Source organism: Euprymna scolopes, chromosome 17 (assembly GCF_053919585.1).
Source record: "Euprymna scolopes isolate OS-2025 chromosome 17, ASM5391958v1, whole genome shotgun sequence".
Classification (NCBI taxonomy): Eukaryota; Metazoa; Mollusca; class Cephalopoda; order Sepiida; family Sepiolidae; genus Euprymna; species Euprymna scolopes.
In genome coordinates, this window is record NC_136498.1 from 29,465,228 (window position 1) to 29,479,959 (window position 14,732).

A 14,732-nucleotide genomic window follows, 5' to 3' on the forward strand; every position below is an offset into this window, starting at 1 on the left:
ATCAGCTTATATTTGGACTTGACGGTCTTAAAGATGTCTTTCTTCTCTTATAGATAAAAAAAGAATTTTTACAGGGGAATATTTTACGTTACACTGATTATTTCCTTTGGCCAGTGTAACGTAAAATATTCCCCTGTAAAAATTCTTTTTTTTTATCTGTAAGTGAAGAAAGTGAAAGACTATTTTTTTAAATCAGATTTTTTCGATTTTCTACAATTATCTGATGAATTTCTGTACAAAACATATCTAAGAACACTGCCAGACATATAAATTACCTTTGTGTGAAATTTGCAAAAGATAAGCTCAGCCGTTTTGGAACCTATGTGGAAGGAACTCACACACACACAAAGTGACTTATATATGATAATAAAACGATAAGATAAATCTGATGGTATGAAAAAAATAATGGGAAGTAGAAATGTGCTGGGCCCATAACCTCTAGAAGTGTAAGCCATTTTGAGTTTCAGATGGTTCGCTGTTACACACAAGTCCTGCGAGGTGACTTGTTTGTAGTAGACTGTTCCACAGAACAAAATATTTTTACCGTGTCGAAACCCGGGAAAGAACATGTGAAATTGCTCCAGAAAAGGTTTAATATTTATGAAGCAATTCTGGTTTCTGATTGGTTTGTAGCAGAACGTGAATTAATTTGATTCGTCAGTTCTTAGCAGCATCGTTTATAAATAGAATCGTCCGACTGTGTGGGATCATACCCCATTACTTCTTCAAAAATTAAAAGCAGAGAAACTAGAAGTGGTACATAATGAGAAGATTTGTAATTTGGGATTATATAGATGATAGATGATGATCTTTCGATACAGTAACGATCATGCAACATTTCATCCTTAACAAGTAAATTGTCGCATGTAGTCTCTGCTTCCTTTGTACCAGCTCGTTTGACTTATTGGTTTAGTAGTCTTCATCGATTCAGAGATTAGGTACCATGTTAAATCTTCCTATTCCAGTAACTACTTTCCAAGTACTTTTCCTGTTGACTCTTTTTTCCTCCTACCTATAGCGTTGGATATTTCAAGACTAAGGTCACTAAGCATCTCCTGCTTTTGCATCAGTCATCTTTCATTTTTTTTTTTTTTTTTTTTATCTCTAGGTCTTTACATTAAGTAGCTTCATGCCTTGCTTGGAGCGACTTCTATAAAAAAAAAATGTGTTTGTTGAATGACTGCCATTTTCATGCCTTTGGGAATACTTTGTACAATATGGAGAAGTATGGCCCAGATAAGATTTTGACTCATCCTTACGTTGTCAGACAGGAGATGCAGCCTCATGATTAACTTGTGTTCTTATTGTATAATATTGTTAGTATTTATTCTTAGAAAAATAAACGGTGACAATCTCTAATTAATTATAATCATATTGACTAAAAAAGCCCATTAACAACGGGCAAAAGATGAATCTCATTCACTTAGAATGAGTACTTCATATCAATTTGATGGTTGAATATAGTTAAATTTGCATTACATACTAATTCCTATTAATCTCTAACTGTGCATCAAATGGATACTATAATACTTAGTTCGCTGCACCTATTCATAACAACGATCCATACAAAACTTTAGCCAGATCAGTCTAGTAGTTTCTCAAAAAAACTTCTAGAGTAAATGTAGCATTGTGATGACTAATCACTAGGGATGTGACAACAGCATATTCTTTTCATTATTTTGACTCTTGAGTATATATTCGGCACAGACACAGTTAATTAACCGAGAACCACATCATTCTATATCATAGTAAATAAGATATCAACGGATAAACACTCGATAGTCAAAACAATGAAAAGAATATGCTGTTGTCCTAACCCTACTAATCGCTATTAATCCTTAACTGAACATCAAATGGATACTGTAATACTTAGTTCGTTGCACCTTATCATAACAAAGGTCCATACAAAATTTCAGCCAGATCGGTTCAGTAGTTTCTGAGAAAAAGTAGAAGGGACAAACAGACAGACTAATAGAATTAGTGTGTCTTTATAATGACATGCTTATTATCTGAAATGAATCCGCATTCTCATGAATGAAACGCTGAGTTCATTCTTTAAGGCACACCTTTTGTTCTGAAAGGTATCGGCAGCAGCAAAACAAGATGATGTGTTTGATGCTGCTGCCACGTTCCTCTGACACTGGCAAGATGATAATGTTAAACAGCTGTAACTTTAGTTTGTGTCTTTCGTGGAGGGGGGGCATCTTGTTTAGATCTTACAGATGAAGATAGGACTAGGAGGAGAAGCGGATATTGAGTCGGCATATAAAACAAGTATGTTTGCATTATAAAACTATTTAACGATCTAGTGAGGAAGATAAAATGTGCGTGAGTGTAATTGCGTTTGTATGTGTGTGTGTGTGTGTGTGTGTGTGTGTGTGTGTGTGTGTGTGTGTGTGTATAAGTAAATTATGTGTACGTGTTCTGATCAGTCTTAGAAGATCCAACTTCTCAGGCTTTACCATCTTTGAGAAGCGGTTGGTTTATCACTAATCGCCTGTGGCGCCCCTGTTGCAAAACACCAATAGGGCTGCTAAGGCATTTTAGAGGGGGGCCCAAGGTGAAGTACCTCTCATGCGTCAGGCTTTCTGTCCTTCACCTTCTAGCCTTGTGTCACATCGTCCTTCACTGAGATGGAAGTTAATACCATGTATGAGTTAATAACATGTGTGCATGTTTGTATTTTAGTGTGTGAAATTACTCTGTGTGTGTGTGTAAAGGAGCATGTGTGACTAAGAATGTGTGCATGCATGAAGTAACGAATATGAGTGTGTGCAAAGTAGCGTATATGACTGAATGTGTGTGTGTGCATGGGGAGTATACATGACTGTGTGTGTGCGTGTGTGTGTGTTTACATAGTAGAGTATATGTGAATGTGTGCACAAAATAGTGTACGTGACTGAGAATGTGTATATACTTGGAGGAGCAAATACGAGTGTGAACAACGGAGCATACGCGTGTGTATACGTGTGCATGTGTGCATGGTAGAGCATATGCGGATATGCGCATGCACAGAGATATGCAGTGATGTTTGTGTACGAGAGTGCACGTTGTTGTGAATGTATGCATCCAAACACGGATGTACATACGGGAGTGAGAGTATACGTGTGGAAGGGAGTGTTACTGTAAATCACTCATCCGACAACTTCAAGTGATAAGCCATCAGTTTAATGGGTTTGTACGTTTAACTCGTACCTAATTGCGAACATCTGCTTTTGGAACGTATTTCTGTAGTTTTTCTCGTATCCCGTCTTTTATTGCATTTGTTTCTTGTGTGTTCAGTTCAGCTGCAATCGTTTTACCATTATTTCCTTGGCGGCTCGGAATGAATGATCTCACTCCAACTATGGAATCGGCAGACAAATCCAAACCATTAGTTTCTTAACAGAGCAATCTCTTATATTGGTAGTTTTAGTAGAAACAATCCCTTCCAATCAAAGAATTCAATTAGATATTTCTGTTCTTATCTAAGTATATTTTTGAGTATATCTTTTTATTTTTAGCATCGGCGATGAGGGAGTTCGCCTCTTATCAAGGCTAAAACCCACTCAAAGATAAAGGTTAATGACATAATGAAGATTCCCTTCAATTATGTGTTCGGTAAACTAAAATCATTAGTCTCTAACTCTTCAGAACAATCTGTTTTATTGGTTGTTTTAGTATAAACAAAATTCCTTTCCGACCATAGAATTCAATTGGATACTTCTGTTCTTGTTTAAGTATATTTTGTTAGTATATCCTTTTTTTAGTATTGGAGATCGCCACTTATCAAAGCCAAAACCCACTGAAGGGTAAAGATTAATGAGAGGGATACTTAATATTTGTATTAGAAAGTAACTACTATGAATGTATTTACATATTTTTTTTTAATGACAAACAGGGGAAATTGTTTTTAATCAAAAATAATTCACTTTGAACTAATATCAATGATTTTTTTTATGTCTACTGATTGTGACATGTACCTTGGTATGTCAATTTCCATGTTTTTCTTTTACTGCTTTATAGCGAGTGATAAAAAATGTGGAATTTTCTTGAGAAAATATGCTACTTAGTATTTACAATAGAAAGTAGGAGAAAGTGAGTTTTGGATTTACTTTCGACACTCTCGTAGCTCTCGCTTCATTATTTTGTCCTTTAGTCATCGCATTAACTTTATTTATACAATATATTTTATTGTAATATAATATATAATAAAAAAACAGCATATATATTTTTTAGTATTGAGGCTGGAGCAGGGGTCACCACTTATCAAGGCCAAAACTCATACAAGGATAAAGGTCAATGGGATGGTGTGAATTCCAGAGTTTGACAGAAAGATTTCCAAATTTCTCTATTTATATAAGAGCCAGGTATGTCCAAGGATGGATTACTGTTGCCAAATCTGGCCAGGAGCTGCTAAAAAGGATTTGTCCTGCCTTGATAGAGTTCAAAATAGACTTTGTAGCCTCGTAAGAGATGTCCTTTTCTCTTCCCTGCAGCCTCTATCTCACAGAAGAGATGTTGCGAGTTTGTTTCTGCTTTATCGTTATTTTCATGGCAAGTGCTCGACTGAGCTTCAATTTATGCCCCCCTCCTCGCCAAACTTTCACAAGAAACACTCCTCTAGCTGAAAACATTATCAATAATTCCCCCCACTCTTTATCTGTGCCTAAACCTAAATGTAGATTCCATGAACAAAGCTTCTTTCTTAGAACTGCACGCCTGTGGAATTGTCTTCAAGTTCAACGTAAATAAGTTTCTGATGAGCTGTTCCACTTAAGTTAACAAATTTACCGAATTTCCATTACTAACGATTACTATATTGTCCAATTGACTACTGTACACTCTTAATCCTTATCCTCGAGTGGTCTCTGGGCCTTGATAAGTGGTTATGCCTATGTAAAAAAAAATTTTTTTTTTTTAATGCGATAGAAAGCTTCCAGAGTTCAACAAAATACACCTGAGGAAGGTTGGCAGTTATCTCGACCGAAATGTTATGTGAATAACACCCAGGATGAGAACAGTAGTTCGAATGACCCAAACAATATGAATTATCAATCCTTATCTCAAAAATTCAGAAACGTAATATAAAGAATATATTTGCGTATTGTTTTTATTGGCAAAAACGCATTAGAAGTTCTGTTTTTATGCAAAAAATAATTCACTTTGAACTTAACTTGAAGACTTTTCATCTTTACATTTTTTTGCAGATTATCAAAAAATAGCCACTTAGTTTATAAAAATTTATTTAAATAACTTTTTAACGGTACAAAACTTATATAGGGCAGCCTCAGTCTTTGACAGACTATGGTTACCCTCGAAGGGATGCCTGCGCGTGAAGGTATTATTGGCAGGAGGTGCGCAATCTCCAACCACACCTCTCCTGAGTCGACATTGTTAAATACCAGTGGCAAATGAAGTATATATACAGGACAACTAGAAACAAACGCCAAGATAAGCAGAGAGCACATACAGCGCCTAGAATTTCCAAATGGTCACCCATCTGGTACTAACCAGGCTCAATGTTGCTTAACTTTGGTGATCTGATGAGAACCAGTGTGTCAATGCGATTATGCCGTATGACAAAACTTAAATAGTGCTTCAAAAATAATACACGGAAAACCCCTAGGGGTCCCTTTCGCCAACAAACTCATCAGGAGTTAATTGTTGGCATAAGACAGAATTACGAAAATGAATTAAATTATCACAAAAGAGCAAATACTCATTGATATATGAGAGAAAAAAAAACGAATGAGAATTTGTGTAAAATAATATAATGTGCAATTATATAAAATGTATGTACAAATAAGATGGAGGGGGTATGGGAACGACTAAAATATATCCCCGAGCAAGGATTTAATAAATTCCTTCTGTTGACAGAGAGAGGGCCTACATGAAATAATCGAGACTGACTCCAAAATCGATTATTTCATGTAGGCCTTCTCTCTGTCAACGGAAGGAATTTATTAAATCACTGGGCTTGCTCGGAGATATTTTAGTCGTTTCCATCATTTGTACATGCATTTTCGTGATAATTTAATTCCTTTTTTATTTCTGTGTTACACCAACGATTAACTCCTATTTTTAAAGCTCTATAAAAATGTATTTCTGTGATATTTTTGTTATTTTAATTTATATATATATATATATATATATATATATATATATATATATATATATATATATATATATATATATATACACACACAGGGCTCTCCATTGCGAATGAAGCAGTTGCATTTGTGAGTGTTTCTAAGCGGCGGCTAGAAATAATGAAACGCTTATCTTTTGGCGACTGTATTTCTTTCACTGACAATCTTCCAAAGCTCACTACTGAGTGAAAAATATCTTTTATTTTTTAATAAAACAAATAAAGTTAAATTATTTAAACAATAAAAGTTTAATAGAACTATACGCTCTTTTTGTTTTTTTTTTTAACGAAGGCTGTTTAAAAAAACGTGAAGAAATTAGAATGTTTATATCTTCAAAGTATCAACATAAAATTTGTTTTTATTTAGAATTAAGCTTATTAAAAAAAATATATATATTAAAAAAAAAAACTTTATGTACATAATCGTCCCAGAACGAAGATGTCATATTCCAAAAATCACGTGGGGTTGGCTAGTAATTTTTCTATTTGGCTAGTAAACGAAAATATTTAGTTGCCAAAGTTCAACTAAAGATAAATTTGTCCATAGAACCCTGATATATAAGATGTATGCCGTTAGAAAAAAACTTTTCAGATTCACATGAGATTCGAATTCGATATTGGCGCCGTAAAAACTACTTCCTTAGTAACATGTACTCTGCCTATTCCTTTCTTTTTTTTTTTTTTTTTTTTTTTTTTTTTTTTGTCAAGCAATTAGAGTTCTATTTTAGTATCCAGGAAACACAAGTATTATTCATATTAATAGATTAATGGATAGTGTTTTTGTGATGTTGTTGTTGGGGGGGGGGCACTTTAGCGAATATATGTTTTTTGTGTTTTTTTTTGTTTTTGTTTTTTTTCGTTTGTGAAAACGTTTGGTATGATGAATTTGTTATTTAATCACTGTTAAGAAATGCAATATGTTAAAGGTGTAATGCCTATGACTGCCTAGCAGATACCTACCAGCAAAACAGATTTGAACACCTGAATAAATGTATAGAATAAACAGGAGGCATTTCTTGAATTACCTATGTTTAAACATTTGATGGAAAAATGATCTATATCTCTTTATCTACATTCACTGCACTCTCTTTCCCCTCTCATTATCTTCATCTCTCTATCTAGCTATCTATTTCTGCTTATATCTCTTGATGATATATATATATATATATATATATATATATATATATATATATATAATTTAAAGGAGATTAGAACAATAGTCTAAAGAGCTGAGTGTATTTCAATGTAACAGTGAAATTACTAGTTTAATTAAAATACAGGAAAGAGAAAGTGCTCGTTGTAATTTAGATATATAATAAGCTCGATAGCTAAATATCCTAGAGCTAATTCAATATTGAGTAATGTGATTGATAATTTAAAATTTAAAAATCAAATTATAATTAATTTAAATCTTTAAATCAAAAGTACGCTAACGGAAATAATTTATTGCACGGGCGTCCCCCCTCCCTTTTAAAATGCATCATTCAATAAGGTAAAAAGCTATAGCAAACATCTAAATGAGTATTTTAATCATAGTTCCTGATTTCAAAAAGCGAAAAATTCAAAGGCAAATTTCTCTATATATTTTTTTATATATATATACCTTTATATCTATGTATATGTATATATGTGTGTCTATTTTTTCATATATATGCATGTATATATTTGAAATGTGGTACTTAAAGCAAACTTATAATTTAAATTCAAATCTATATTTTAATCTATTTCTTTTCTATCTCTAACCCATATTAATTTTCTTATAAATTTTAAATCCAGACCTTTTATTTCAATTTTTTTCAGATACATCTGCCTTACTTTTAATGCTAGGTTTTAAATTTAATAAAAACCCTTCAAAATTTGCTGACGAGGAGACCTTGCTTATTAAAAAACTATATGTAATTATTGTACGTAACTTGATGTCTACCACAATAAAAAGCATTGTTTTCCGAAACGATCGTACAGATAATTTATTTTGTTGTTGTTCCTTCTTATGAAACGGATTTTTAATTTAATTATAATTTGATTTTTAAATTTTAGATTATCAATCACATTACTTATATATATATATATATATATATATATATATATATATATATATATATATTATCATCATATGTGAAAAGGAAGCGGAAGACCGGAGGCTCGACGTTTCGCCCGTATTATGCGGGCTTTTTCAAGAGGTGTGGTCACTGACGAGAGGGTCGATGTTTTTAGTTTTATGTATACTGGGGGAGTGTATGCAAATAGAACTATTATACAAATATACAAAAAAAAAAAAGAACAAATATATATTTATTAACCAGTGTCTAGATTATTTTCGTGCAATATTAGTGCCTGTTTCTAGAGTTTACTGAAAGCGGTCCCTTAAAATATAAATTACCTAAGGGTGCATCGTATTACAGGTACATAGATGACATTCTACTCTTTCTCCCCAAATCGTCGAATATTGATAATATCACTAACAAACTTAATAAAATAGAACCTACCATCAATTACACTTACGAATCTGAAAATAATAATTCCATATCTTTTCTAGATATACAATTAATTAATAATAATCAACTAAAATTCAAAGTTCATCGTAAAACAACTAATAAGAATGAGTATGTACATTTTTACTCGCAACACAATGACAACGTAAAAAAGGGCATTATAATTGGATTTTTTCTAAGAGCTATGAGAATATGTAGCAAAGAATATCTAAACGATGAATTTGAATATATAGAAACTACATTTAAGAACTTACAATATCCCCAATACTTTCTACTTAACGCTAAAAAAAAGGCCTTAAAAATCTATCAAAACCGAGATAAAAACCACCCCCAAGAAAACCTAACACAGGATAGAAGACTAATTGTTCCCACTAATGATAAAAATAACATTTATAAAAAAACTTAACAAAATCGGCTTTCAAATAGTACAGAAAACCTCCCTAACGATAAAAAATTTAACTCGGAAATCTAAAACTAACAATAATAAACCATTAACACAAGCCGGAATTTATACCATACCGTGCCTTGATTGTGGTAAGATATACGTAGGAGAGACGAAACCTTGCTAAAAGATTATATGAACACAAAAGAGACATAAACAATAACCATACGCTTAATGCCCTTTCGGTCACATAATGGAAAATGACCATCATTTCTATTTCGAAAATGCGACCCTCCTAGAGCATATACATAGTAGGTCAACACGCCGTCTGTTGGAATGTGCTTTTATCTCTAACTCTACTAACACTATCAAACAGAGAAAAGGATTTTTTAACATTTCCTTCCACTTATCTAAAATAATATTGCACGAAAATGATCTAGACACTGGTTAATAAATATATATTTGTTCTTTTTATATATATATATATATATATATATATATATATATATATTTGTTTTTTTTTTTTGTTTTTTGTTTTTTTTACAAAGGTATCACCACATTATCAAGGCCCAGAGGCCACTCAAGGATAAGGGTTAAAGAGTGTACAGTAGAAATTGTTCAATATAGTAATCATTAGTAATGAAAATTTGGTAAATTTAATAACTTATATGGAACGGCTCATCAAGAACTTATTTACTTTAGACTTGAACACAACCATATTGTAGTCAGCCGGAAAGCAGGAAAACGGAAGACAATTCCACAGGCGTGCAGTTCTAAGAAAGAAGCTTTGTTCATGGAATCTACGTTTAGGTTTAGGCACAGATAAAGAGTGGGGGAAATTATTGATAGTGTTTACAGCTAGACGAGTGTTTCTTGTGAAAGTTTGGCGAGGGGGGACCATAGATTGAAGCTCAGTTGAACACTTTCCATGAAAATAACGATACATCAGAGACAAACTCGCAACATCTCTTCTGTGAGATAGAGGTTGCAAGGAGGAGAAAAGGACATCTCCTACGAGGCTACGAAGTCTATTTTGAACTCTATCAAGACAGGACAAGTCCTTTCTAGCAGCTCCTGCCCAGATGTGGCAACAGTATTCCATCCTTGGACGTACCTGGCTCTTATATAGGTAGAGAATAGCATCAGCAGTGAGATATCTACTGGATCGATAGAAAGATCCCACCATTTTTCCAGCGGCCTTGGCAACAGATTTGATATACGTGTTCCATTTAAGATCAGGAGTAATGGTCAAGCCCAGAAGCTTGTCAAAACTTGAGGCCTCCTGAAGACGAGAGCCATTCATTTCAATTGATGACAAATGTGAATTAGAATGTTGATGATGTAAAGAGATTTGTATAATAGTTCTATTTGCATACACTCCCCCAGTATATATAAAACTGATAACATCGACCCTCTTGTCAGTGTCTTTAAAAAGCCCGCATAATACGGGCGAAACGTCAAGCCTCCGGTCTTCCGCTTCCTTTTCACATCATAACATCGGAGTGTATCCATTTTAAAATTCATATATATATATATATATATATATATATATATATATATATATGTATATGTATATATATATATATATATATAGAGAGAGAGAGAGAGACTTATATGTAATTATACTGAGTTTGTGAAATTCAGTAAATTTTCATATACCAATGAGTTTTAAGCCAAAAATGGTTGACTTAAAGAGTAAGCTACAAAATTATCAAATTTTATAATTGAGCATTAATATACTGTGTAAGCAAAAACAAGACTTCAAAACAAGGTGTTGGTGGCAAACAAAAGTGTATTTCAATTTACGTTACAATTGTTTCCATGTCCAGTTCGACAATTTCAAGCATTGCGTCGTTTGAAAATTTTCAAAACCAGCATTTCTTCAAACTTTATGAATAAGCACACTTTTGGCAAACACGTTTGGCATATAAAATCAATAGTTTCTTTGATATGACAAGAGCGGGTTCGAAATTAATGTTTCTGTTGAGAGCACAATTGAAGCATGATACTTGATTTTTGCATTTTAAACTTTAATTCAAGACATTATATAAAATATAGGTCCAATATATATATATATATATATATATATATATATATAGTATTTATTAGCTTCCTCACGAGAGAAAAATGTGACATAAGGTCGTTTTTAATGTGTAGGGGGGACCAGTTCCTTCCCCCCCCCCCCAAATGGGTCACTCTGGCAGTTGCAATAATAAAAATTGCCTAAATATAGAAGGATTTCTCCTATATTGACTAAGAACAAAGTACCTTAAGTGTAGCATCAGAACAGATACTACACTGGGATCTTCAAATCAGGATTGGGAGATAATGGGCAGGAGTGGGTAGGGGTCTATATCGGCCAATCGTATAGTGTTTATGTTCATTGAGCAAACGAGTTTCATTCATTAAAGTGACAAAGTAGATAGTTTACGTCTGCCCTATTTTTTATTTTATTTTATTTATTTTTAGCAGCTGCTTAACCTATCTGTTCGACTTTGAAGGTCGAATAAATCCACTGTAAAGTGGGATGGACGGACGGAAGAACGTAGTCACTTATGCACTGTCTGCATCAAAAAAAAAAAAAAAAAAAAAAAAAAAAAACGTCCTTTTTATCTTTTTTTTATTAGTTTAAAGAATAACATTAGATTTTAAAACAAAATAATAAAAAATTTCTAGATACGTGGGATGTTCCAAAAGTAATGCCTCCTATTCTTATTCCACCTGAATGGATCAGAGAGGCTTGTAAATTGCATTGTTATGATGAATAAACTTATACATTCATGACTTTTCATCTCTCTGTTGCAAATATTGACGATTTGAGGCTCTAAGAAAGCAACCCCTGTCGTGGACATGCGTCAGAAGCAGATATGCGTCATTGAATTCCTCCATGCAGAAACAATTGGACCACTCAACATTCACCGGCACCTGTGGAACTTTTATGAATCCAATGAAGTTGATGTCAACACAGGAGATGAATTCGTCGATTTCAGAGTGGCAATGGAGATGTGAGTGACGAAGCATGCTCCAGATTTTTATGACAGAGACATCGTTCATTGCTAGCAAAAGTGCATTGAGATGTTGATGACTATTTAGAAAAATAAATCTTGGGGAACAAAAGTTTGCTCGTTTTAGCGGTACCACTGCCGTCTTCATAGCTCTTCAACATTTAAGTTTTGGGTTAAAAAATAGGAGGCTTTACTTTTAGAACAACCCTCATATATTTCAACAGCCTTGATATGCACCTTTCATCTTAAGTCAAATACATATTTAAAGAAGGGAATTTTCCCGAAATATCATACAATATGGGTCATGTTTTATGTTTTAAGACCTTTTAAATCAGATTTTTATCATTCCTCTACAGAAAGTAATAATGGGACCATTAATCAGAATCTGAAATGTTAGACATTTTAACACAATCGGAATCAGCAAAATTTTAGCTTAATTTCCAATTCCAAAAATGATTCTTTTATCTTTTTATTTTATTTACTTTTTTTTTGGGGGGGGGGAGGTGTTAAAGTTTACTTTCCATTGCTGGTTCAAATGGTGACGTGATAAATATTTATTGCTTTTAAACTATCAGTAAAACTAAAACTCTATAGATCATGATAATATCTAAATATTGTTTTATCAATGCAGAGATTATGTTTTTGGTCGAGTTAGTAGTCTATGCCAAGGCATGGGTATGTCCTCCCTTAAGCTTATATATTTAGAAATTTAAAGAGAATCATAATCGGTAATTGTTCTGGAATTGGGAATTTAGAACAGAATCGATAACTGTATCAGAATCGAGAATTTACAATGGAATCGGTAATTATATTAGATGATTTTGATTGTAGAAAATGTCTAGAAATGTAAAGCTTAAGGCATCTTAAGAAGAAATTGTAATTCATGGAAACATGTTTGATTGATGTCTAATGATTCTGAATCAACTTCAATACAAATCTAAAATATTTAAATTCTTATATTATGGCCCCTAAAACCATTTGAAATACTCTGAAGAAACTGATGTGTCATTATTCATGGGAGAAGACAAAGAGAAAGAAGCAAAACAAGCAGAAGTGATGCTCGTCGTTAGAGCAAATAATGACAGCCGTTCTTTGGTCTGTCAGACAATTATCTTTTTCCAATATCGTAGTTCAGGTCTGTGAACAATCAACAATAGATAACAAGAAAGAAAAACAGTAAGTAACAAAAAAAAAAACAAACGTATCAACGTTTTACTTGGCATGCTTAATAATAATAACACACGCATATACACACATACGGCCAAATCATGTTGACACACCGGTTCTCGCCAGATCACCAAAGTTAAGCAATGTTGAGCCTGGCCAGTACCAGATGGGTGACCATTTGGGAAGGCTAGGTGCTGTATGTATCTTCTGGGAAGGTTGGGTGTACGTCCAGTACCCTTACCCCCAAAAAAAGAATTCCTCACTACAAAAGTATTTACAAAGTTATGGATGGCCTATGATCCTCCAGGGGCTCAAGGCTATGGATGGACACATATACCTCTGGCTAATATCTACTAGTGGATGTATGTAATGTAATTAGGGCCCATTAGTATTATAGCAATTAACTTATTTGGCTTTGGGGTTGAATTTGCCAGGATTAACTACACTGGTGAGGTACTGGGGTTCTGTCAAAGCAACGGCGTTACACTCTAGCAACCATTTAAAATACTCTGAAGAAACTGAACGTGTCACATGACCATTCGCTACACTGGTGAGGTACTGAGTATAACTTCTGGGCTTGACCTTTACTCCTGATCTTAAATGGAATACGTACATCAAATCTGTTGCCAAGGCCGCTGGAAAAATGGTCGGATCATTCTATCGATCCAGTAGATATCTCACTGCTGATGCAATTCTCTATCTATATAAGAGCCAGATACGTCCAAGGATGGAGTACTGTTGCCACATATGGGCAGGAGCTGCTAGAAAAGACTTGTCCTGCCTTGATAGGGTTCAAAATAGACTTTGTGGCCTGGTGGGAGATGTCCTTTTCTCTTCGCTGCAACCTCTATCTCACAGAAGAGATGTTGCGAGTTTGTCTCTGCTTTATCGTTATTTTCATGGAAAGTGTTCAACTGAGCTTCGATCTATGGTCCCCCCTCGCCAAACTTTCACAAGAAACACTAGACTAGCTGAAAACATTATCAATAATTTTCCCCACTCTTTATCTGTGCCTAAGCCTAAACATAGATTCCATGATCAAAGCTTCTTTCTTAGAACTGCACGCCTGTGGAATTGTCTTCCGTTTTCCTGCTTTCCAGCTTTCTATAATATGGTTGTCTTCAAGTCCAACGTGAACAAATTTCTGATGAGCCGTTCCACTTAAGTTAACAAATTTACCGACCGGAGTTCCATTACTATCAATTACTATATTGTCCTTTTGACTACTGTACACTCTTTAACCCTTATCCTTGAGTGGCCTATCGGCCTTGATAAGTGGTGACGTTTAGGTAAAAAAAAAAAAATCCTTTGACCTAAAAATAACCTTATTCTATTGATTATCCTCTTGCAATCGTTTCATGTTCAGCCGGGGGATAGTAATTGTAGAATTTGGCAAATATCCGTTTTTACTAGAGGTTAGGCTCAGGATGTTTTGTGTGTGTGTGTGTGCGCGCACACACACACACACACACACACACACACACACACACACACACACACACACACACACACACACACACACACACATTTGCAAGAATATAGGTGCAGTTTTCTAG

At 33.9% G+C, this 14,732-nt stretch overlaps 1 protein-coding gene and 2 pseudogenes across 5 annotated transcripts in view; 2 read left to right on the forward strand and 1 right to left on the reverse strand.

Moving 5' to 3' along the window:
- Window positions 1-14,732, forward strand: part of LOC145296722 (mitogen-activated protein kinase kinase kinase 1-like) — a 445,857-nt gene that overhangs the window by 214,095 nt on the left and 217,030 nt on the right. The window lies entirely within an intron of this gene.
- Window positions 5,446-5,562, reverse strand: LOC145297099 (5S ribosomal RNA; annotated as a pseudogene).
- On the forward strand, window positions 13,263-13,379 carry LOC145297123 (5S ribosomal RNA; annotated as a pseudogene).